Genomic DNA, 26,046 nt, shown 5'->3' with positions numbered 1-26,046 from the left:
TACAATGGTAGGAAATCTGCACATGTCAAACCAGCCTCTGACATGGCACAAAGAAGTGCAGCAGCTATACTGCGATTCCATTGTACTCAGGGCGGAGGCTATATCCCTGCCTCTATTAAACTCTTAGGCAGGTCTCACGATCAGTGAGACCCGCTTTTGTGGGGAGAGCGGGCTAAGCCCGCTCTCCCTGCAGACGATCCCAGTGGGAGCCCTGGGCGGCCGGATCGGCTGTCCACACAATTGCTGGCTCCATGACGGAGATGGCAGGGGCTGGGGAGCTCAGGGGCAGCACAGCCCCCGGAAGCTCCAGTATGCCCTGCACAAGCGCGCAGGGCATACTGGAGAGAACTCCGGAGCTGGGAGGTGGCTTTTCACCTCCCCTCTGGGGGTCTTCTCATGAGTAGGCGTGGTGCGAAGCTGCACCACGGCTATTCACGATCTTGAAAACCAGGTTTGCGGAGCGCTCGCTCCGCAAACCCGGTTTTAAGGCAGGGGTACTTGAGCGGGTTACCCACTCTAGAACCACCGGGCTCACAGCCGAGCCGGTGGTTCTCATGATTACAGATAATCAGGCTAGTGGAGGCTAGCTCGGTTTTCTGCAATCATGAGAATAGTCTATCTTTCTAGCCAGATCTATGACATAACTCTTACATGGTGCCCAGCTGGGCCCCTATACTAATTTTGTCACTCTAGAAAGGATTCAGTCAGGCTTCCTGGGAGCTCTTTTTTCTGCACCTAGATGCACTGCTAATGTGGTGATTCGCCAGGAGGCTGGTTTATTAAAGGTAGCAACTAGGGCTTGGCTGTTAATCATTTACTATTGGCTAAAACTTTACCTTCAACCAATAGGACTTATACCCAAATTTTCATCAGTCATGCTTTAGCCACCTTGGTGTCTGAAGATAGTCAACAAACTCCTTCTCCTTGGATTAGCTCCAGACTCCTTACTTGAAATGGGCCTTTTGAGCGCAAAAAATATGGTCTGTCAGCGACTGGAGGATATTGAGTTGCAGAATGAGGTGGCTTGTCTGCCTGCATTCTACAGACCACTAAAGATCGGGTCAGGTTTTTCTTCTGCACCATATGACATCTGTTACTTTTTCTAAATCCCATTGGGCCTTCTCAAGAGCCCGTTTTAATGCTTCCCCCTCAGCCTTGCTTACTGGAAGGTTTCAACATCTACCCATGGAGGCTTGGCTTTGTCCTTGTAGCTCTGGTGAAATCGAAACTATTGTTCATATTTTATTGTATTGTAACTTCTATCAGGATTTTAGGCACTGTCTGATTCTACCCTTATTGACTAGGTTCCCTGGACATTCTGATGATTTTTTAGTTAAATTTCTACTTGTGGATAATGATTCCCTTATTTCTTATATCGTGGTGAAATTTTGTTATTTAGCCATTCGGGTGCATAGCTCCTTGACTGATTCAAAGGGGAGCTCGGACTGTTCATGAGACTGCTGTGATGATGATTTGGTATCACTCCAATTGCTACTGTGATATTGTTTATTCATCTGGTATTTGTTTTTTGCTATTGCAACCTTTGTAATTTCTGGCTTTATTCTGGTCAATGACCGTAAATAAACAAACTAGCATTGTTTAATTCAAAAGCTTGCTGCTCACAGCTTTGTGCCATTTTGGTCAGAGCTTAAAAGTATTGCCAGACTGGCTTTTGTTTCAGAACTGAGACAGCCACTTCTGGGGGCTTAGTTAATGAAATACGGAGCTGGGTATCATCAGTAAATTGATGACACCCAATTCCAGAGTGCTGGTTTATTTCTCCCAGCAGCCTCATTTCACCGATAAACAGGATCAGTGACAACACTGAACCCTGTGGAATATCACCTGTCAACCCCCAACGAGTCGAGCTAGCATCACCATAAATGACGCACCTACCAAGTGTGATCCAGCAAAAAAGAATGGAAACACTCAAGAGGCAGACCTGACACTTCTGTTAGCTGCTAAAGCTGAGTTAAAAGAACAAGAGCCACTGAATCACAAGGCATTGAGAGTTCCAAGCATATCAGGAGGGAAGGATTCTGACTGTCAACTTCCACCAGACACAGGTCATTTTACAATTGTTTAAAAATTGCTCTTAATATTGCTGTTGCTTTGTTCTTTGATACTGTTTTTTTAAAATTTGGTTGTTTTTAGATATTGTTGATCTCAGTTATGTTCTATGCTGCCTCAGAAATTACTTATTTATTTATCTAACATTTATATCCCACTATTCCTCAGAGGAGCTCAGAACGGTGTACATGCTTATGTTTATCCTCACAACAACCCTGTGAGGTAGGTTAGGCTGTGAGATACATGACTGGCCAAGAGTCACCCAGTGAGTTTCATGGTTGAATGGGGATTTGAACTCAAGTCATCCCGGTCCTAATCCAACTCTCTAACCACTATGCTATGCTTGAGAGTTGTTTTAAATCAGTAATAATAGATTTAAAACATCATCATGGTCTATTGGCAGGAAGGAGGTCATGTTTTTCTCCTGAACTTCTGAAATAAATGCAGACATATATGCACCTACCTCACAAACATTTCATTGCCTCTCGTTTACCATTTTCATAGGTTATGAGAAAACCAGGGTTCTTTCATCCCAGCTGCCCATTCTACCCTACCTTTTAGATAAAGATGAATTATTTATACTGTATTGTTACATGCCTCACAGCCCAACTTCTCCAAGCAGTCAGAAAGAAGTTCCAGGGGTGCAGCACAAGTTCTGGTTTCCCTTGAAGTTTCCCCACTGGAGTTTAACATCTTCAGAACCATGCATTCTACCAAGGAAAACCACACAGCTCTGTGGTTGCCCAGAGTCGACACTGACTCGATGGTACAACATTACTTTACCTTACCATGTATGCTTATAAATATACAAGTTGAGCATTGGATGGAGCTGGAAGATAACAGAACATTTATTAATCAGCAACTGCTTACATATGTCCCCAATGAACAGACCCTCACCCTAAAGTGCTGCAGCTCCTGCCAGGCTTCTTCCTTCCAGGCCCTAAAAATATCTTGTTAATCTCTCTCTTTCTCTTTTCTCTCTACCTGCTATTCCTTCATTGACTGTTCACACTTCTGGGTGGGAGTGGGGAGAGGAGGAAGCGGGGGTGATGTCATCTGTATTACACAGAGAGAGAACTGAGACAGGCCTAAATTTCCCAAGAGCTTTATTTCAGCTTCAACAACAGGCCTGGAACCTTTCTGATGACATCATCAAGCCTTCCCCCTAGACAGGGGATTAGCCCTTTATACTACATTACCTCATACTCCTCAACCGACCCCCTTCAGGTGGACATGACTTACTCTCTTGTATCACTTCCTCCTCTTGGGTAATAGCCATGGGTTATTATCAGCCAGCTATCAATCCAACAAAAAGGTGGGCTAGCCAACATTCATAAATGCAAATTCATAAGAGAATACATGTGTATGTATTTGTGTGTACGTATTCAGGCAGTCACCTGACAAAGGTTAGAGGGGTGCCTTTCCATACTTACAGGTAGCAAACATGTTCCCCTGCAAAGAAAATGTTGGTAAACGTGAAAGAGGATGACTGGGGTCAGAAGTGAACATAAGAACATAAGAACAGCCCTGCTGGATCAGGCCCAAGGCCCATCTAGTCCAGCATCCTGTTTCACACAGTGGCCCACCAGGTGCCGCTGGAAGCCACAGGCAGGAGTTGAGGGCGTGCCCTCTCTCCTGCCATTACTCCCCTGCAACTGGTACTCAGAGGCACCCTGCCCTTGATGCTGGAGATGGCCCACAGCCCTCCGGCTAGTATCCATTCATAAACCTCTCCTCCATGAAGTCATCCAAACCCCTCTTAAAGCCATCCAGGTTGTTGGCTGTCACCACGTCCTGTGGCAGAGAGTTCCACAAGTGGATCACGCGTTGTGTGAAAAAGTACTTCCGTTTGTTGGTCCTAGACCGCCTGGCAATCAATTTCAAGGAGTGACCCCTGGTTCTAGTGTTGTGTGAGAGGAAAAAGAATCTATCTCTCTCTCCACTTTCTCCACACCATGCATGATTTTATAGACCTCTATCATGTCTCCCCACAGTCATCTTTTTTTCTAAACTAAAAAGCCCCAGGTGTTGTAGTCTTGCCTCATAAGAAAGGTGTTCTAGGCCCCTGAACAGCTTGGTTGCCCTTTTCTGTACCCTCTCCGGTTCAACAATGTCCTTTTTAAGATGTGGTGACCAGAATTGTACACAGTACTCCAAGTGTGGTCGCACCATGGTTTTGTATAAGGGCATTATAATGTTAGCCGTTTTATTTTCAATCCCATTTCTAATGATCCCTAGCATGGAATTGGCCTTTTTCACAGCTGCCGCACATTGAGTCGACACTTTCAACGAGCTGTCAACCACAACCCCAAGATCCCTCTCCTGGTCCGTCACTGACAGCTCGGATCCCATCGGCATATACTTGAAGTTGGGTTTTTTTGTCTCAATGTGCATCATTTTACACTTACTAACATTGAACTGCATTTGTCATTTTGTCGCCCACTCCCCCAGTTTGGAGAGATCCTTTTGGAGCTGCTCACAATCCATTTGGGATTTCACTACCCGGAAGAGTTTGGTATCATCTGCAAATCTGGCCACATCGCTGCTTACCCCTGCTTTTAGATCATTTATGGATAAATTAAAAAGCACCGGTCCCAGTACAGATCCCTGGGGGACCCCACTTCTTACTTCCCTCCATTGCGAAAACTCTCCATTTATACCTACCCTCTGTTTCCTGTCTTTCAACCAGTTAGCAATCCACACATGTACTTGTCCCTTTATCCCATGACAGCTAAGTTTCCTCAGGAGTCTTTGATGAGGAACTTTGTCAAAACCTTTTTGGAAGTCCAGGTAGACTATGTCAACTGGATCACCTTGATCCACACACTCGTTGACACTCTCAAAGAAGTCCAAAAGGTTGGTGAGGCAAGATTTACCTTTGCGGAAGCCATGCTGGCTCACTCCCAGCAGGGCCTGTTCTTCTAGGTGCTTTACAATTTTATCCTTGAGGATGCTTTCCATCAATTTGCCTGGAATGGATTTTAGGCTAATGGGCCTGTAATTTGCCGGATCGCCCCTGGATCCCTTTTTGAAAATCGGTGTTACATTTGCTACTCTCCAGTCCTCTGGTACAGAGCCCGATTTCAAGTGGCAGCCAGAGTGACAGCTGCTCTTCAGAAATCTGGCACAGAAGATAGGAACACAAAGTGTGACGCTGAGCCAAGGCAGTCCCAGGTGGAGCTGAGTAAGGCCGTGTGAAAATACCCTTTGTTTCACATTCCATCTCCTTCAGATTTTCCATCTCTATTTCAGAGTGCCAGCTTTCCGGAGTTGGAAGACAAAGGCAGCAATTAGCTCAGCAGCAACCATGTTCTCCCTCTATCAGGGATTTTGTGTATGTAACAAAGGCAGTTGTTAATGTACATAAACCTGCTTGTTTCAAGGCTACACCTTGCTGCAACAGTCTGGCCTCTTTTGCCATCTCCCTTTCAGAAGGAAATACATTTTTAAAATCCAGTTGTCAGTCACCATTAGTAAAGCCTGTAATTTCTAAGCAAAAGCCCAACATTTGGCTGAAGCATTGCTACTACTGTAGCTAAATGTGTATATTCACTGGAAGAAGCTGGAACAAGACAACTTCTCCCCCAGCAACTTGAGTGCCATCATTTCATGCCTAGTGCAGGCAGCAGCTACCTGATCATCCTGAGGACATCCTGAATATTTAAGCCTGGCATCCATAGTCACATGTTTGAATATTACTTTGAGTCCCCATATGGACATAAGCAATCACAAAAGGATCCATAAAGGGAATAGCAAACTAACTTATAGGCAGTTCACATGATTGGCATTACAAATCTCCTACCCTAATGTGGGGGGCCACCTAATGGCACAGCGGGGAAATAACTTGCATAGGGAGCAAGAAGTTGCCAGTTTGAATCCCCGCTGGTATGCTTCCCAGACTGTGGGAAACACCTATATCAGGCAGCAGTGATATAGGAAGATGCTGAAAGGCATCATCTCATACTGCACAGAAGAAGGCAATAGTAAACCCCTACTGTATTCTACCTAAAAAAACCGCAGGGCTCTGTGGGCACCAGGAGTTGACACTGACTCAACAGTGCATCTTTATTTTACCCTAATGTGGGAGTTGGGCATGCTCCTGATGTTCAGTTGTGTGTTAGATAAACACAAGGTCAGAGGTGGAGAAGAACTTGAGCATCAATTTCCAGATTCCATTCCCAGCTTCTGAATGAGGTAGGTGGAAAAATCACCCTACACAGCCGGTGTCTGACTCTCAAGCTCCCAGCCTCCAACCTCTAACACATGATCAAAAATTGGGAGTGTGCCCAGCTCCCGAATAATGCTGATCGTGTGAACTGCCTTTACGTATATTATATAACTGACCGGTAGGTTTGGAAATCCTCCAGGGCTGACCTGCAGTTTCTAGGAACTGGCATCAAGCTCTGGGACACTAGAAAGTGATCCTGGATATGGCTTGATATTGTGATGTGAACAATATTGGATTTTAAAAATCCAGGAAGACTATCAGTCAGAGTTGGCAACCCTAATCTGATGTGGATGCATAAAACCATCTTTTTCAACATGGCGCAATTCTTTAAGATGTTAATACAAACAATAAACTACTTGAAAAAAGAGGTTATGGTAATAAGGAATTGAACTTCAGAGTTCGGTAGCATTTCTACAGCATGTGGATATGACACAAGCAACAGAGGACAAGTCCACTCCACAGCATGTGGATACTGTATGGTGCAAGCCATAGAGGTTAAGCCTGCTCCTTCTTCACTCTCAGCAATATCTGAAGATTGCTCTCATTTCCTGGGTGCCCACACCCAATGGACAACAATCAGAAGTGTGGAGAAGTTATTAGAGTGTTGGATGAACAGAACTGTCTAGGATAGAACCCAAGTTCAAATCTCCCTCTCAGACACAGGGCCAGATTAACATAGTAGCAAATGTAGCATTTGCTACAGGCCCCGCACGCCTGGCTTGAACGTCTGCCCCTTCTTTTGCTCTCTATTTGGTGCTCTCTGCTGACTCTCCTCATTGCCTGCTGCTGCCCATTCTCTCGCCTTGCTCGAGGGCATTTAAGCAAGGTCTTCCTGGCACCACGGTGTTGATTGGGTTATCTATTATGTTAAGCAGCGCAGGAGGGAGTAGTAAGAACAACAATAGGAACAGATAGCTTGCAAAGGGGTCTCAAAGATAACTTAATCGCCAGGGAGTTGGTCCTTATTTGTTTAAACTGTAAAAGTTTTTAAAAACATACACACAGAGAGTAAAAGAAATAAAAGCAGTTTAGATTAAAAAACAACCAACTATTAATGCCGGGCGGAAGAAAGGAAGCTAAAGAAGATGCTAGTTGAATGTTGCCAGCGTTTTCCGACTGACTGGGAGAGGGTAAAGATAAACAATGAGAATGTGTGCCTTTAAGAGAAAAAAGAAAGCCGGAAGTAACTCAGAGAAGTCTCAAAGTTTAGTGGATCAATTGAGGGGAGCTTGGAGGGAGATTATATTATGGTCTTGTTGGGTAAGGTCACTGATATCCTCCTTTAGTATCTAGTGCTGTTGGGAGGGAATTTGTGATCATTGCTTTTCAAGGAACTGCCAGATTTAAGGTGAGCTCCTTTCCTCTCCTCTAGAACTGAAATAACTACTGCTGCATTGCCAACTTCATTAGCTTTGCATTGGGATGCCCGTTGAAATTGTCCAAAGATAAACGGAGGCTGCAAACCTAAACACACTTACTAGAGAGTAAGGCTCATTGAGTTCAGTGAGACTTACTTCTGAGTAAACATGCTTAGGGTTGCACTGAATTATTTGTGCATTTCCTCCTTTTAATACTAAGCATGTTAGTGTAATTTAGATTGAAAGAGGCTGTGCCTCCTGCCAAAAGATTGTCTTTTGGATACTTCTGTTTTCATGGAAGTTGCTAATGCACCTCATCATAATCACATTCATTTGCAATGCATCAACTATTTTAAATATACATCTGCTTTCCTGTCAGGCTTGCACAAGAGGTTAAACATATATTCCTAATATTGTCAAATGGCCCTTTTAATGTGATGGCTGCTGGGATCCAATATGTTCTGCACACATTGAAATCAAACATCCACTGTTGTGTGCCAAAATTGCTAATAGGTTCAGATTTCTCAAAGAACAGAATTCCTGAGAACCTTTTAATTTAAACATTCAGAGTTTTGTTCCCCACCCCCTTTCTCTTTGTGAAAATAACTCCAAAGGAAAAACCATGGTCAGGAGTCACAAAAGTGTGTGTGTGTGCACGTGTGTGTGTGTTCTGCAAAGTTTGTTGACTGGCTGGCTCAGCTGAGTGGAGGCATGGGGTGGTTGGTGGGGGGGCACTAGGCAAATGAAAAAAATGAATTACTTTACTATGCAAGTAAGTAATTTATGTTTCAATATTAATGTGCATTTTTAAAATTTGGGGCCCCTTCATAACATATGCTACAGGCCCCATACTAGCTTAATCCGGCCCTGCTCAGACATGAAGCTGAGAGAATTCACATGGTCACTGTCTGCAAGCTCACATGGTTTGTGGGCTCTCATGCTGGTTGGAGTATGTTAGGAAAACCTCCATTGTTTGGGAACAAGAACAAAAAAAAACACCCCACAATTATGAAATGGGAAACAATCCAATGGACATAACTGCACAGCTTCATTTGTGCAATTCTTGAAATTACCACAATAGCACTCTTGTATGACTGCACAAATGTTATGTTGCAAGGTGCACATAAAGTTGTGCAATATGTCAGCCTGTAAGTAAACAGGAGGCATAAAGTGAATGTCACAGAGGGAGACATTCAGGGAGCACTGACTGAAGGAAGGGTACTTAACAGGGATTAATCAGTGTTGCTTTGGTTGTGTTAAGATTAGATGCCCTGGGCTAAGGACAAGCCTTTAGATTTGCAAATGAAGTTATTATAGCTACTGTACATAAGAGTAACTTTCCTTCTAAGACTCTCATGAGAATTTAAAAAAAAAGAAATTTGAAGGTTGTTACCAATTTGACAGAATTTCCAGTGCCCAATTTTGTCCCCCGCCCCCAAGAGATTATGCAGAATAGTAGAGGGAGATATTCTGCCCAAGTATAATTAAAGCTTTCTACTGCACCTTGTTAACTTTTGTTTTTGCTTCATTTAAAGGCTAAAGCTAACACTTATTAGACTTGGAAAAGAATATTCTCCCATTTGAATTTATTTGATTATTCTTCACCTTGAGGGACTGAGAATATTTTGGAGAATTATTCTGCAATTCCCCTAATTCACACCTCTCAAATTTTTTTGCATGGGAATAATTTGAATTTGCATATCTAAACACAAATGGCTCCTTGGGGACATTTCTACAAAGAATTCAGAGCTCCAGGATACTTAAAAGGCATACTTGTTCGGGGGGGGCGCAGTGGGGGTAGTTAACAGAAACTTCTTTTTTTTAAAAAAAAGTTGCATAAGTAGCTGATAGAGTATTATATGAACAAAATAACATTTTGGGGAAAGTAGAGAAGAAACATCTGGACTTCCTGAGTCTAGAGGCCTAGACTCGGGACTTGGTTAATTTGCAATTTCAAGTTGTTCCAAGCACCGCTTGTGGCAAAACAAAAGGGCTCCTTAGGAATTTCTGTTTTGGTGCTGTGGAGAAAGAGAGATATTATTAGAGCAACCAGATCTCTCAACTTGTTTGAAGGATATACTTTGGTGTAGTCAGGGGCACATAACTATAATAGGGCAAGGGGAGACAGTTGTCTGGGGGCCCACTGCCTGGAGGGGGGACCAGAGGCAAGTCACATGACTGACTCCCCCAGCTGCACACCCGCCCGAGCTTCCTTCAATTGTATTCATCCTCCAAAATTGATGTGAGTGTTAAGAACTGGAGCTACCAGAACAGCATTACATGTACCTCTAGTACCATTACATGACTTGCATCATCTGCAATTTACAAAACCTTTTAAAAAATAATTTAGGAAGGGCAGTATAGAAATCGAATAAATAAATGAATAAAATATATAAGAACAAAAAGAAAAAAACATTATTCAAAATACTACAGACAGCTTCCATCTGAGGCTCTCTCAGTTTTTAGCTACAGGTAAAAGGAATACTCAGCAGGTTACAAGGATACTTCAAAAAGCACCCCATTGGCACACTTAAAAAATCATGGTTACCCAGCTGCAAAAAACATGGATGTAAAAAAATACAAAAGCACCTATAAAAAGCTTAGAGATAGACCATCATAGAACAGTATCAGGGATTTACAAAGCAAACAAAAGAAATAAGTTTCTAAGACAAACTCTGATTAACAAACTGTTCCCTAGGCTGAATCCCCTTTTCCTTGAAAACTCACCCACCATCTGATGAGAATTAAGCTTCTTGCAATCCTGTCTCCCAAGGATCTGCAGAGGTCCTTCCATAAGAGAAATCTCCAAGCTAGCATTTGACCATGAGGGAGCAAAACTCCATTGCTTTTCACTAAACCTTTTCCACCCATGCTTCTCTCACCTCCAGCCTAGCTTCTTCTAATGAAGGAGCTCTTCTCTTCCTCCTCATGGCTCTCCAAGTCCCACACACCTGGTGTGTTGATTGGCTGATTCCAGGAGTTAACCAGCCTGTCAGTAAGGACAGGGTTCACTTCCAGTTTACTCTTTAGAGGAGAGGAGGTGCTGTTCACTACATTTGGTAATATACAAAGAAAGACTTATAAATTATAAAGACTAATCCAAAACTTTCTAACTTAATTGGTTCAAGAGTAAAGATCAGTTTAGTCCAGGACTAACTCCTCTGTTTTCTATTTTCCCTTTTTCTAAGGAACTTTAAAATATGCCTGTTTGAGGCTTGTTTCTTATTCCAGAAAACATCATTTCTGGAAACGATAGCATGAGAATTATCCAGTGAATATTCGAAGAATATTTTAAAGCTCAGCAGATAATTCTTAGAATTTTCCACCTCACATTCTTCCCTCGAAAATCTTCAGATAATATTTGGGGGGCACGTTTGTCCCAATTCTACTTTGAATTGAACCCTGAAGCGAATGTGCAGCCAATGTAATCAGTGGAGGTCAGGCATAATAAGCCCCACCAGCACACTGGCTGTCACATTCTGCACTAAATGAAGCTTCCGAATTGTCTTTAAAGGCAGCTCCTTGTAGACAGCACTGCAGTAGAGATGGTGTAGGTACGCTCACTCGTGCGGGCATACTGGAGCTTCTGCGGGCCACATGGCCCCTAAACTCCCCAGCCCCCGCTGGCTCTGTCACGGAGCCGGCAGTCGTGTGGGCAGCCAACAGTGGTACATCTGCTGGTAATCTCCAGACTTGATTACTGCAATGCGCTCTATGTGGGGCTGCCTTTGTATGTAGTCTGGAAACTGCAGTTGATTCAGAATGTGGCAGCCATGTTGGTCTCTGGGTCATTTCACAGAGATCATATTACTTCTGTATTGAAAGAGCTATGCTGGGTGCCAATAAGTTTCTGGGCAAAATACTAGGTGCTGGTTATAACCTATAAAGCCCTAAACAGCTTAGGCTCTGGGTATTTAAGAGAATGAACCGGGTCTCACGATCAGTGTGACCCGGTTTTTTGTTTGTTTGTTTGTTTAAATATTTACATCCTGCTCTTCCTCCAAGGAGCCCAGAGCGGTGTACTACATACTTAAGTTTCTTTAGAGTAGGTTAGGCTGAGAGAGAAGTGACTGGCCCAGAGTCACCCAGCTAGTACCATGGCTTTGTAAGAGTGAGCAGGGTGGGAGCCTGGGCGGCCCACTGTTCTGAGGTTGCCAATCTCAAGAAATTGAGAAGCTGTCATATCAGTTGAAGCTTATAGAAAGCACCTCTGGCCACCACCTTAACCTGAGATACCAGGGAGAGGTTTGGATATAGAAACAACCCCAGACTGCGTACCTGTCCCCTCTGGAGAAGTGTGACACCCATCCAGAACAGGAAGATCAAACCCATCTCCCGATTTCCGACCCTACACAATAAGTACCTCTATCTTATCTGGATTCAGTCTCAATTTGTTATCCCTCATCCAGCCCATCACCACTTTCAGGCAGGCATTTGGGGTGGATATGCTTTTTCCTGATGATGTTGACATGGAGAAATAGATTGGGGTGTCATCATCATACTGATAGCACCTTGCACCAAATCTCTTCATGATCTCTGCCCGTGGTTTCATGTAGATGTTAAACAACATTGGAGATAATATAGAGCCCCTTAGCAACACCATACTAAAGTTCAGATTTTGAAGAGCAACAGTCTCCAAGAGACACAGGACCGGGTCTCACAATCAGTGAGACCCGGTTTTTCCAAGTGCGCGGGGAGATCAGGCTAAGCCTGCTCTCCCCGCACATGAACGTGGAGGGAGCCCTGGGCGGCTGGATCAGCCGCCCACATGATTGCCAGCTCTGTGACGGAGCCGGTGGGGGCTGGGGAGCTCGGGGGCCATGCAACCCCTGGAAGCCCCAGTATGCCCTGCGTGAGCATGCAGGGCATACTGAGGAGAACCCCGGAGCCAGGAGGTGGCTTTTCGCCTCCTCTCCAGGGGTCTACTTGTGAGTAGCTGTGGCGCAGAGCCACGTTGTGGCTACACAAGATCAGATAGCCCGGGTTTGTGGAGTGCTCGCTCCGCAAACCCAGGCTAAGGGGAGGGGTACTTGAGCGGGTTACCTGCTCTAGAACCACCGGGCTCACAGCCGAGCCTGGTGGTTCTCATGATCAGCAAAAATCGGGCTAGCGGAGGCTAGCCCGATTTTTGCTGATCATGAGAATAGCCCCACAATCGAGACCCTGCCCTAGAGGTAGGAGTGGAAACACTGCAAAGCAGTGCCTCCCACCCCTAACTCCTTCAGATGCTTCAGAAGGATACTATAGGTGATAGTATTGAAAGCCACTGATAGATCCAAAAGGACGAACAGAGTCACACTCCCTCTGTCAATTCCTTGCTGGAAATCATCCATCAGGCTGACCAAGGCAGTCTCCACCCCATAGCCTGCCCAGAAGCCAGTTTGAAATGGGTCTACATAACTGAACGTGATTGAATTCCCGATTTTCCTCTTGTTTCTCAGGGAACTCTTTAACCATAATGACTCTTTTCCTATGTCAGGAACTCTGGCTTCATTAAGAATGCATGGAATGTGGGGGTGTGGTACCTCTTGCTAGGCAATTTTTGCACTAGTTTAGCTTTTGCATGACACTGATGCTTGAGCCAAGCCCAGGCTCCTGCTTATCTTTTTGGGGCTTCCCTTGCTTCTATAGAAAGCCAGTGTTTCCTAAGAGGAGGTCAAGGGAGGCTGTCTGGTAACAGAACTGTAGGTGACAACCAACAGTGGCATTCTTTCACTTTTTCTTCTAGAGCTGTCCTATAGCAGGTTTCCCTACATACCAATCTGACTTTTTCACTCTATTTTTTTCACTTTGTTGGGTGGGTATTGTCATTATAGGGAGATTCTAGCACTTCATCTAATGCAGTTAACATTTGCCTGTTGATTCCAGTAGTAGGTTTGTTAGGACTGGTCTTCACCTGGAGGTGGCGGAGCAGTGTTCCCTCTAACAGGGATCCCCAAATGTTGCTGACTACAACTTCCAGAATCTCCAGCTGCAATGGCTTGGGAATTGGGTGGGGGGGAGAGACTCCAAAGTGGTCACATGACTTAAAGTGAGTTGCACCAATAGTACCAGCATTATTTTCTTCTGAGTGTTTTTGTTGGTTGGTTGTTTTTTTTAAGAAAGAGAAAGTAAAAACATGAAGGTCAAAAATGAAACAAATGTTAATGAAATGAAACTTCTTTTTATTGTCTTTGGCTAAAACAAACTCATCTTCAACATAAACTTAAGTTTGTGTTCTTCCTGTACTGTTTTAAAACTTATCTAACATGTCAATTTTCAGTTCTAAAATGCAATAGGCTACGTTTAAAGGGGTGGAGTGGGGGGTTCAAAATACAGACAGCTCTTTAAAATACATGTATGTGAAGTAAAGCATGATGATACAAGGCAGATCTCTAAGAGAAATATGATTGACCACACAGGAGAGGAATCATTTCACATCGAGACTGAAAACAGGGTGCCCAGCTGAGAGCTGCAAAGCCACAACTAAAAAAAAAAGCGAGTTTGCCTTTTTAACAGTTCTATAGCAGCAGCATTTCACTGTTACAGTTGTCTTCTGGCCCCTTGGGCCTCCCCTCCACTCTCCTAATGGGAAAAATAGCCATCCTGCTTCATCCACAAGGGAGGAACAGGAATGGAACCATTAATCAGGAAAGTAAAAGGGCAAGAGAAACTGCAGCTGTATCCGCTATCATCCTGCTGCCATACAGGCACATGTGATCTCTTAGTAGCAACCTTAGCTGGCTCATTTTGAGCATCAATTATTCATCCAGGAACTGGTGGGAAACTGGAACTTCTTCTCATGGAACTGTTCTTATGAGGATGATGTTCTAGTGGAGCTGAGGTTGCCAACAGAAATGTAGCATTGATCAGTGGCTGGAATTAGACCAACCATACTAGCTTTTTTGCAACCCAGATATGTTTTCTCTACAATACCAGTCTGATAAATAACATAAGAAAAACCCTGCTGGATCAGTTCAGAGCACACCTTTAACTAATGCTGCACCATGAGACCCTCCTTATTCTTATTTTACTATATGTTTGTTCCTATCCTCTTCCTAGGATGGTCAAAGGAAAGAATTTTAGCCGTTGTAGCATATCATGCTGTATTTGCTAGAATTTCCATCTCTGTGTAACAGTTACAAAGAAAGAAGCTCCATCTTCCTTTGCCTCTGTTCACCTTCCTGCTCTTCTTGTATTTTTCACCTTCACATTTTTGTCTTTTCCCTTAAAAGAAAGAAAGAAAGAAAGAAAGAAAGAAAGAAAGAAAGAAAGAAAGAAAGAAAGAAAGAACAACCCTACATAACCAAGAAAATAGTTCTCTAGGTCAAAAGGGTAAAAGGAAGAAGGGCAACAGGCATGCATGACCAACAGCATCGAGGCAGCTGGCCAAGACCCTGGCATAGGCTTGGCTTGGAATATGAATACGACAAATTTTTATATGCCGCTTTTCAAAAAAAGTTCCCAAAGTGGTATAGATAGATAGATAGATAGAAAATGGCTCCCTGACCCCAAAAGGCTCATAATCTAAAAATGAAACATGATAAACACCAGCCACTGGAGGGATGCTGTACTGTGGATGGGCTTGGCTAATTTCTTTAAATCGTCAGAAGACATTTTATCTGCAAACTCTTTTCCTTCATGGCATTTCTTGTTGGAACAGTAAGCCAAGGGCTAGAGGCTCCGCGCTGAACCCAAGCTTCTCTGGCTTCAGCCTTCACAGAAAGATACCCATAGAGACAAAAAGCCTGTAAGCATAAAGGCACAATCCAGAAGGACCAGAGAGGTGACCTAAGAGTTGATGCCCTCACAAGAAGGAACGGGACATTTCCCACAAATTGAGTGGCAGAGGTACAGTTCCAAACTATCCATATTTACATCCTGACAGAGAGACGTGTTAAAAATGGTATTTTTCAAAGCATATGTTTGCAGGCCAAACTCAATGTGTCATAGGAATTCTTTTACCTCTTTTTCCTTTTCAAAGAACAGCCGTAGGGGACCCTGGTTTAGATAGGGCTGAGGCATGAGGAAAGATTAGCTGTTTGCCTCCTTGCCGATTCCTCAACTTGAACACCAGCGATAGTAAAAAGTGTAGAGTTAAAAATTACAGGCACCAGTTTTGTACATATAGATTCTGACAGTGAGTGGTCCTGCCTTTGGACAGCAGGTTGAAGTGGATGGCCTTTTGCATACTTAAGAAACTTAAGTATGCAGTACACTGCTCTAATCTCCTTGGAGGAAGAGTGGGATATAAATGTAATAATAATAATAATATGCTATGCTACAATGTGCAGAATGCCATGGTGGTGGTGCTGATGATGTTGCTGCAGCCAAACTTTAAACATGCTTTGTTGCCTGCATGCATGGTACCTTGGGACATAGCTCTCTTTGCAGCTTTAAAGTATGCTAGTCTGTAATGCAGCCCTTGAGAACTCTAATTCTGCCCAGCCCACTGCTTCCCTGACTCACATTACGATCAGCCAACATACTGGCTGCTTCAATATGTATAGGGAAGTGGGAGGGGAGGAGGGAGAGAGAAGGGGAGGGAGCAACTACACACTGAGAACAGCCCTGAGAATTTTCTTCTGTGTCTTTAGACATTCAACAGCGTGCTGGAGGAGAGACAAAACTTAGAAGGATGCATAGATAAAGGACAGATATTCCTGCTCATAACAGCCACTTGCTTCATCTTTATTCTCTTCCATACTCAGGTAATGCTTCTTTCTTCTCTTCATGATTGATGAATACTATTTTATGTGAATGACAGCGAGAAGGATGGGAAGAAATCAGTTTCCTTAACCTTCTTGAATGTGGCCAGTCACCATGGTGTTAAGGCACTGGATGTGTGTGTGTGTATCTGTTATAGCAGATCCTCTTAACAATAGTTGCTCTCTCAGACTGCAGGGAAACAGCCCACCCATTCTGATGTGGATACTGCTGGAAAAGCAAAGTATCTAAAGTAAAAAGTTAGAGAGGGGATTCTTTCATACAGCAGCAGTCACGTGAAGAAGAAAACTTTATTTAGATTGTTAAAGTAAGCTGCATATATTATTTTGGAAGCCAATATCTTGCACACAGCCAGAGTTGCTCTGAAAAATACTGATTACTACCAACATTCTTTAAAGTATGCGCTCTCTTTCGCTTGCTTGCTCGCTCGCTCTCACGCACTCGCTCTCATATAGTAATCTCTGAGGTTCCTAAAATGTGTGCTCAGATCTATCAGAAGATCTTCTTGTGAGACCCTGGTGAGCACCAGTGCTTATAGCAAATGTTACCAACTTTGAGCTCATGAGCAAGTACAGGTTGGGAGAATTTTCTTGCATCATTTACTTTAGCTTGAGCATTTTAAGATGGTGAGCTCAACATTGCATGCAGTGAGATTGCATACTTGGCTGCATTTGTATCTTCTACTACTACTTCTCTGAAGTGGCAGAAACTATTAGAAAACACTTTGCAAATTAAGGACAGCATGACACAGGACATCACCCACATCTGGCAACCATACATCACATGGCCAATAGTGCTGACACAAATGTGATTTCTCTCAGCAGAATATTTTGGAACTGGCACATAAAAGCATACAGGAGACTCATATACAAGCTTTCCACTGCAACCATAGCGGCAAAAGCTTCTCCACCCCAAATGATCATTATTTTATAAGAAGTTTCTTTTAGACTTGAACAGTTAAGGGGGCTGGACACTATTAACAGTTCTGCAACACCAAATGAAGGAATAGCTTTGAGAAATGAACATGTAGGTATATGTGAGAGATATGCTAGGCACAAATATTTCAGAACCACCATTTTCTGAAATCCTCTTTATCCCACAGACCAGGGAAGTCTAGTCATGGTTCTGTTCCTCTTTCTGCACCTGCATTTATTAATGGGTCGATTGGGTCAGCTGCTGATGAAGGGTCACTTTGCAATAAGATGGTTTTCAGTTGTGTCAGTGAGGGGTTCTTTCATGTCATGTTGTTGCCACTTTCAGCAGTAAAACATACTTACTGTAGGGATGTGCACAAATTGGTTTTTTGATTTGATTTGTGCATGAATCAAATCACCCCTGATTTGTTTTGTATCCAAATCTGTCCCCACAAATCACCCCAGATTCGATTTGGATTTGATTAGATTCCACTTGGATTTTGATTTGGACCCCTTATAAAGATCCTGGAGGCACCAGATTTGGTTGGTGGGTAGGTCCCCATGGGTGACCTAATACCTTCCAAATTTCAAGGCAGTTGGACACTTGGTTGATTTTTAATGATTTTATTTAGTTTTTATTGATTTTGTATATTTCTGCCATATGAAATAATGGGGATTCAAAGTTGCCCTATCCTAACCCTAACATGCATCCCCAGCTTTAATTTTTGAAAAAGCTAAGCTCTAGCCCTTGTAGAGGTGGAGTTATGGAGCAAAATGTATAGTCACTATTTTTCAAGTGTTTGGATTATTTGGTGTATAATATCGTTTCCTCATAATGAATCCCCATGAGGATTCATTGCACACCTTCATTTCTTCTGTTCATTTTCACTGTCATTGGACGGTGCCAACTGTAAACTGTCATGTGCCAATTACGCTCCCGGCACCTGCAAGGCAGTAATGTACTCAGTTTATTTTTTAGGAATATTGAAGTGTTTAGATGAGGATTCATTATATGCCTTCATTTCTTCTGTTCATTTTGACTGTCATTGGACAGTGTCAATTGCCATGTGTCAACAACACCTCGACACACACATATACACTGGGGTAATCAGTTTATTTTTTTAGGATTTTTGGAAGTGTTTAGATTCTTTGGTGTCTTCATTACACACCTTCATTTCTTCTGTTAATTTTGACCCCACTGCTTTGTGGGTGGGGAATTAGTGGCATCCCATGTGCCAACTTTCCCCCAACACATAAGCCACTGGGTACTCAGTTTATATTTTAGGAATTTTTGAGGTGTTTAGACTCTTTTGTGTGTAATGAATTCTCATAGGGGTTCATTATGAGGAAAGGTTATTAGACAACAAAGAGTCTAAACACTTGGAAAAAAATCCTAGAACATAAACTGTGGAGTAGTACCCTACTGCTTTACGGGTGGGAGGGGGGTGTACCTGGCACATGGCAGTTGACAGTTGGCACTGTCCAAAAACAGTCAAAATGAATAGAAGAAATGAAGATGTGTAATGAATTCTCATAGGGATTCATTGAGGAAAGGTTATTATACACCGAAGAATCCAAACACTTGAAAACTAGTGACCACACATTTTGTTCCATAACTCCACTTCTACAAGGGCTAGAGCTTAGTTTTTTATTTAAATTAAAGCTCAGAATCTGGGGGAATTAATAGAAGGAATCAAATCTTGAATAGATTTGAATCGAAGCTGGTGTGATTCGATTTGGACCCGAATCTAGCCAATGGACCACAGGGGTGATTTGTTCTGTCTCCGAATCATCCAAATCACCTAGATTTGGGTACAAATCGATTTGTACCTGAATCTATTCACATATCGCTATTTCACCACTTCTCATTTTGCATCTGGCCATGACAAAGCAGCAGCAGGTGCAGATATCCCCCATATCATGCGTATTGTTAGTCAACCTTGAAGGTTCTGTTGAAAGGGTGCTATCTTTGGTCGGTCCCATGTTGTTTAGATGCTGTTACAAGAAGCCTTGAAAATGTTCCTCACAGTTTGTGCCCGACCTTTGAAGTGCACTGTGCTCCCAAGCTGGTCCTGTTAAGTCATTACAAGAACTAAAAGACCGCTGAATGTCAGGAATCATGATTTTCAGAGAAAAGTACCACAATCACAAAATGCTCGGGCTATTGGGGAAAGGCCAAGTTAGCAGCAGATATGAACATATTGCTATATGAAGTGGTGGCTTTAAGAGACAGCAGTGGTAGCTCAGTAGAGATAATGCCAGTGTCTCAGCATTGAATAAACTGCATTGAACTCTTCTGAGGAAAGAGGAGGTCATAACAGGAAATTGTAACTTAACCCTTGCACAGCAGTTTCCTGTTTGCTACTTCTAAATTGTTTCTTCACTTTCACCACTGTAATATTAATACCTCTTTGTGGGTGTGAACAGAAGACTGATAGCACCTTACACATACACCTCAGCCACTTGGGAAAAGGAGTAGGTTGTTATTCTCTAGGGATCAAGCCAAGGCACAAGGCACACATTATTTGCCAAGGTTTTGCCTCAACTTCTTTTGATACTTGGATGCAGAAAGAAATACATTTCATTTGGGAAAGACATCCCCACTCCGTGCCCCCGAAGACACATCCACATGGTTAGAAACATAGACTCAGATACTGCACAGCTTCCCACGGAAACTGCTCCATGCTCCTAACACAGCATGCATGCAGTTGCACAAGAGTGCTTTTGTGCAAATGTCATACACTGCATGAACACAGTTTCATAATGATATGTATTTAATTCTCTAAGCACACCCAGGACTAATCCCATGCATGGCAGCTCTCACGAGAGTTTGGAGAGCTGCTGGATAGGCTAGCCACGGGACAGGTGGGAGAGGGGGAAATGGTGGTGGAGGCAGCAGCAGCCAAAGAAAACAGCGGCAGAACAAGTGGGAGGACAAAATGGCAGTGGGCTGCGCACCACTCGGGTGGGCAAAACGGCAGGGGATGGACGGGAGGACGAGTGGACAAAATGGTGGTGACGGTGACTGGGAAAGAAGGCAGCAATGGCAGCCAGCCAGCTGGCGGGCCAGTGGACAGGGGAAGGAAGAAGCCAGGCAGGCAGGGAGGTGGGAGAGAAAACAACAGCGATGGGGAAAACGGTGGGGGGCGTGGAACAGGGGCAGGCAGCTAGAGGCACAGATGCTCTGCGCCCTGCCCAGACAGATGGGAATGATCGGTATATCATTGCATAACTGCATTTGTGCATTTTTCAACATTAGCACAAGAGCACTCTTGCACAACTGCGTGCATGCTGTGTTAGGAGCCTGTAGCAGTTCCCATGGTGCTCAAAATGCCCATGGGATGCTGCACAGTATGTGCCCGCTGGCATTTCCACACAGGGCTATATGGGTCCAATCCCATGAATTTATATTCAATAACTGTGTGGCAATCAGGGAGGCTGATTTGGCGCTGGTTCTGCAAGAATATACCTGCAACCTAATTGTCATAATATGATATGGAGGTAGAGTGAATTCATACAACCATTCTTGTGTTTAAGGGAAACCCTCAAGCTGACTTGCACTTGTAGTGGAGCTTGTCCCTGCAAGGTGAATGTTCTGCCACTAAGCCATCACCCCTCCCTGGATATCTTTTGTAGCTGAAACTCAGTAAGTTCCAGATGCTCGCTCTATGGTGTGAATTTTTTTCCTGCCTTTTGTTAAAGCATAGTTGTCTGTCTTTCAAAATGAGTATAGTGCATACCCCCAACTTTAAGATCTGTGATCTACCAAAGAGCAGCAACAGCCCTTCTGTTTTTCCAGCATCACCATATCATCATCACTATCATATCTTTTTTCAGAGAAAAAACAATCCAACCTTTGTGGCTTCTAACCATTGAAGTTCCCAAGATTAAAGGAATACCCAAAGGTCCTCAACTTCAATGACATCCTATCTTTCAAGGGTACTCACAGCAATCAGCTGACCACACTGATTCTTCAGTGTGACTTATTGCCCACTCTTTCACACTTTCTCATGAGAGCCAGATAAAATCCCAAGAGGAAGAGGAACAAGGACAAGGTGTTAATTTATGACTGATTTTGTTAATAGCCCATGTTTTGCTAAGCATGCCTGTAGTTTATCTCATGATGTACTCACTATGCCTAGGCGCAAAGATACCTGGGGTTTGTATGTGTGTAACCATGATTTCCATGAAATGATTTCAGAAAGGGGGCTACATTTTGAACTAGCTGAATATGAGCTAGCACAGAAGGTGCATATCCTACCGGAGGGGGGAAACACCTTAGCCAACATACTGTGCAATGGACCAACGATGTATCTGGCCCACCGGGCTGCTGCACACGTGAAAGGCAGGGATGTTGAAATCCAGGGGTGTTGCAGAGTGGGGGGGTTCCACAGTGACTTGAAACAGTGCATGGGTACCTCCGCAGCACTACTTTCATGGTTTCCAACAGAAGTAGCATGATGGAAGTGTCCATGTGCTGTTTCAAGTTGTTGTGGAACTTCCCACTGCAACACCCTGGGGCTGCCTTTCACATGCACAGCAGCCTGGCAGGGCAGACATGCCAATATTCCATTGCTCCTGAATCTAGATGAGAGACTCATTTTGGCCAGTGCCAGGGTACACCTGGACACTGACCCCGGGAGACTAATTTGGAGGAAGAGCAGGAATCCACCCCAGTCTGGATCTCTATGCCTGGTGACAGCCCTTCTGAATCATCAGAACCAGAGCAGCCAGAGTCAGCTGCTCTGCCTGACGAGTCCTGGAGCATTCCCAGTCCCCCCTGGTGGAGTTCCAGCCCCTTCCCTAGAGTCCCCTCCATTGCCTCCAGAGCCCCAGGAGCAGAGGAGACACAGGGTCACTGTGGAGCACACACCTGGTCACTGAGGGCCTCCCTCTCAATGGGTCTCCTCAGGAGGAGGGAGAAACCGACTTGCTAACCTCCTCAGAAGGAGGGCTGCCCTAAGAGTTCAAGAAGGGTTAGGGCCCCTGAAAACCATAAAGGTCTTCAGTCATCACCAGCTCTATGCTGGTTCAACAGCAGGGTATTTAAGAGAGCGCCACCTTCTGCATAAACCCCGCCGCCTATTAAGATCATTGGGGGAAGTCCAATGGTGGTTGCCACCAGCTTGCTTGGTGGCGACTCAAAACCAGGCCTTCTTCTAATCTATTCTCCAGCTAAGTTTATAAAGCCATATCAGTCCTACACATAAAATCATCATCAGTGTTTGCTTAGGGTCGGTGCCTTGTTTTCCCTGACACCAGTTCTGTTTTTTGAACAAGACACAATGACGGGCAGAAATTTGACAGACACAGTTCCCCACCCTCATCTTCATATTATGGGAAACTGTACCTATGATCAGTGGCCATAAATCCTGGACCACTCTAGACAAGCACTGGATAGGATTTACTGCTTCATTTCAGGGGATGAGAGGCTGCCTCAGAATTGAATTAGAGTGCAAGGCTTACAGTTCAATCTCCAGTAGTGTAGTATAAATAAGCCAGGGAGATGTATATAGATCCACCTCTATTTTATTTTTTTAAAAAACTTCTGTGGATTTTTAATTTCTGTGTGCTGCATGTATTTCTGAGTCAGTGGAACCAGCCTTCTCAAATACGGGTTTAGTGCTTCTAAGGACTAAAACACACATTGGCCGTATCCGCACATAACTTGAAACCATAGGTTGCTGAACCCACGGTTAATTTTTGTAACTGTGAATTGCATCACAGACATTCATCTGACTGCAGCCCAGCAACCTCAGGTTTGAGGGTAGGGGAACCATTCCCTCTTCCTGGCCCGCCAAGTCTGTATCGCAGCAAGCTCTGAAGCGCTTGCGTTGCCAGACTGTGGGCAAGGCATCAGAACGTCTGCAGGGCATGATCATGATCTTCAAGGGGTCATGCCGAGCATGATCATCCCTTTTCAGAATGAATGGACCACCCACCGTTGGGAGAGAAATGGCATTTAAACCTCTTTAAATGGCATTTAAACCCTTCTCCTGACAGCAGTTTGCACCGCCACTCTTGTAAGAGCCCCGCAGCAAAACAGTCTTGCACAAGCACAATTTCTGGTAATGGGGATACAGAGAGGCACTATTTTTCTGTTACTCCGATTATCAGAGATCCCAGGAGAGTAGAGTCACTCTGATGGTCAAAAACAAGCATAGATACGTTTGAATGGATGACCAGACTGGCACAGTGCCTGCTTGGGCTGCTTCTTCACGGCAGTCACCAAGTCAGGGAGAGGTGTTGCCAGTGTCCCCGTCCCCACAGCTTGCTTGTGTTGAGAAACCAGGCTGGGCACCAGACGGCCCACATGTGTGTCTCCATGGCCTTTCACTCTCATGTAAAAGTGGTCCTTGGAAGAAGGGGCATGGTCACGCATTATTAGAGATTTAGCCCCATCCTTGTGTATCCCTGGATGGTTCTTTTCATAAGTTGTGAGTGGGTCTCTCTGTGGCCTTCCATTCTCATGAGAGAGCAGTCCACTCTAGAGCAGCATCCATCCTCATCACATAGGAAGAATCTCTCCTGTGACTGGAAGCAATGCTGCTCCTGTTGGATGGTTCTTCTCATGAGAAATTCCATAGAGTGCATGCTATCCTCCAAGGGGAAGGAGCTGGGCCCCTCTTCCCCAACTTTATTGTACAAAAAATAGAGCAGAGCCACTACAGAATTTCTGGGTGGGCCATCTTTTTAAACCCAACCCCAGAAATAACTGCCCTGCCATATGTTATCTTTGCAGCTATCTCATCGGGTTGCCCGGTTGATGGTGCCACCGTGATTGTATGTGCTTGTGAATATACTTCTTCATCAATTTATTTTTGGTGAACAAAAAACATTGTGCCCATCTTGCCATCCCACCCCCTTTTTCTTCTGAGTGCCAGAGCGGGGAACAAGATACACATTGGGAAGCCTGCATCCCCCAATATGACTTCTCCTTTAACAAAAGTAGAAGCTTGGGATGTGACGAGTTGGCATCCCTCTTGCCAGACATAAGAACATAAGAACAGCCCTGCTGGATCAGGCCCAAGGCCCATCTAGTCCAACATCCTGTTTCACACAGTGGCCCACCAGATGCCGCTGGAAGCCTACAGGCAAGAGGTGAGGGCATGCCCTCTCTCCTGCTGTTACTCCCCTGCAACTGGTATTCAGAGGCACCTGGAGGTGGCCTATAGCCCTCCGACTAGTAGTCGTTGATAGACCTCTCCTCCGTGAAGTTACATGAAGTTACTCAAGACAATGGCTTGAGTGGCACAGAGATGGGGGCAGGGCAAGTGCTCAGAGAGGCAACCATCAAGAACTGTGGCAGACATGGAGCAGGTGCATTCCTGGGTGGGTCTGGGCTGCCTTCTATGATTTCAGTCCCAGAAACAGCATGAAGTCGCGGTGATGGCAGCATCTGCATTTGGATGTAACACTGCCACCTTCAATACTCAGGTTCGGGCAGTGAAACTCATTACAAACCAAAGGTTCAAACTGGAGTTTGGTGAGGGAAACCGCAGGTTGCTTTTGCTGCAAAACCACAGTTTCACGCATTTCGATGTATTTGTATACGATTTCCAACTTCTGCCCCATTCAACTCCAGGTTGCCGTTATGTGCGAATGGAGCAATTAAGTTAAATGCATAAGTTGGTCCTGGCATGCTTGTGTATTCTTTTGTAAATAGCAGCTGACATATTGCACAATGTTATGCAATGTAATGTGTGCACAGTTGTGCAAGAACATTGTTGTGCTAAATAGGAGAAGTGTGCGGGCACAGTTGACAGCCATTGGAAAGAATGATTTGTGCAGTTCCTGTCTTTAGTGAAACAGTGTTTGTGCACAACTGTGTGCATGTTGTGTTGCAATGCACACATAATGCTGCACAGTATGCCAGCTACCACCTGTGATTTCAGGACCAAATCAAGGGAAAGGGTTAAAGACGCTTGCTCTCATCATGATCACTCTCTCACACACCTATATGCAGGTGCACGCACACACACACTCCTGCAATTGCTATTTCCAAAAGAAAATGTTAGCATTCAAGGGCCAACACATTTCGTTGAAGCCCTGCGTCTTTCTTTTCGCTTACCAAGTTTTGACTGTTGCCCTATCTGACTTGATGTGTTTAGTTATATCTATGTAAACCACTTTGGGAACTTTGTTGAAAAGCGCTACATAAATGTTTCTCATTTTCTTAAAATCTTAAAAAATCTTAAATATCTTTAAAACATAAATCTTAAATATGCTGACTCAAGAGAGTGGCATGGCGTTTCCACTTTTTGTGCGGGGATAGTGCACTTAGCTTTCAAAATCAATGCTGCAATCCCTTCCTTTAACTGTTCTATTATTATGGTTCAATAAAAACACCTGATGTTCTCATGCTTCCTCATTCTTCCCCTTTGCTCTGGCACTCCACACTGTTCAGTGGCTCCAAAATGGCATTTTCCTTTCTCTCTCCTTTGGACATCACAATATCTTCCTGTGGCTGGGATAAAGAGACTTGCTGATATCCAGGCTAAGTTGAGTTATTCAATACAGTAGTGCTACCCAGAAGTTACTCTAAAGGACTACTTAATTTCAACAGGACGTCCGTTGAGTAATTTAGTTAGCCATTGTACTTTCTTACATGAGCCCCCAGTTCCTGTTTTTACTTGCATCGCTTGGCACAACTCCAGTGACTTCTGTGGTGCTAATCCTGCCCCCTGAGCCTTCCTGAGCTCCTGATAATTTTCAGGAAGATTGAGGATTACTGAGGCATACCAGAGAAAAAGGGGAATTAGTACTTAGG

The 26,046-nt window shown here is 44.1% G+C and overlaps 1 protein-coding gene across 15 annotated transcripts in view; it reads left to right on the top strand.

Annotated features, from left to right (window-relative positions):
• The first annotated feature begins 1,929 nt into the window (after window positions 1–1,929).
• HRH2 (histamine receptor H2) overlaps window positions 1,930–26,046 on the top strand; it is a 187,654-nt gene continuing 163,537 nt past the window's right edge. For 10 of the 15 annotated variants that reach the window (XR_008317072.1, XM_053300031.1, XM_053300034.1 and 7 more), the window contains exons 1-3: window positions 1,930–2,066; window positions 14,871–15,486; window positions 16,233–16,346. The gene's annotated coding sequence lies outside the window, so the exon portion shown is untranslated. Of the gene's footprint in view, window positions 2,067–14,870; window positions 15,487–16,232; window positions 16,347–21,113; window positions 21,206–26,046 lie in introns of those variants that run through there. The other 5 variants (XM_053300027.1, XM_053300030.1, XR_008317073.1 and 2 more) reach the window with 4 other exon arrangements.

The sequence above is a fragment of the Hemicordylus capensis genome, chromosome 2, assembly GCF_027244095.1.
Source record: "Hemicordylus capensis ecotype Gifberg chromosome 2, rHemCap1.1.pri, whole genome shotgun sequence".
Classification (NCBI taxonomy): Eukaryota; Metazoa; Chordata; class Lepidosauria; order Squamata; family Cordylidae; genus Hemicordylus; species Hemicordylus capensis.
Note: the sequence above shows the minus strand (reverse complement) of the source record. Positions and strands in the feature narration are given on the sequence as shown.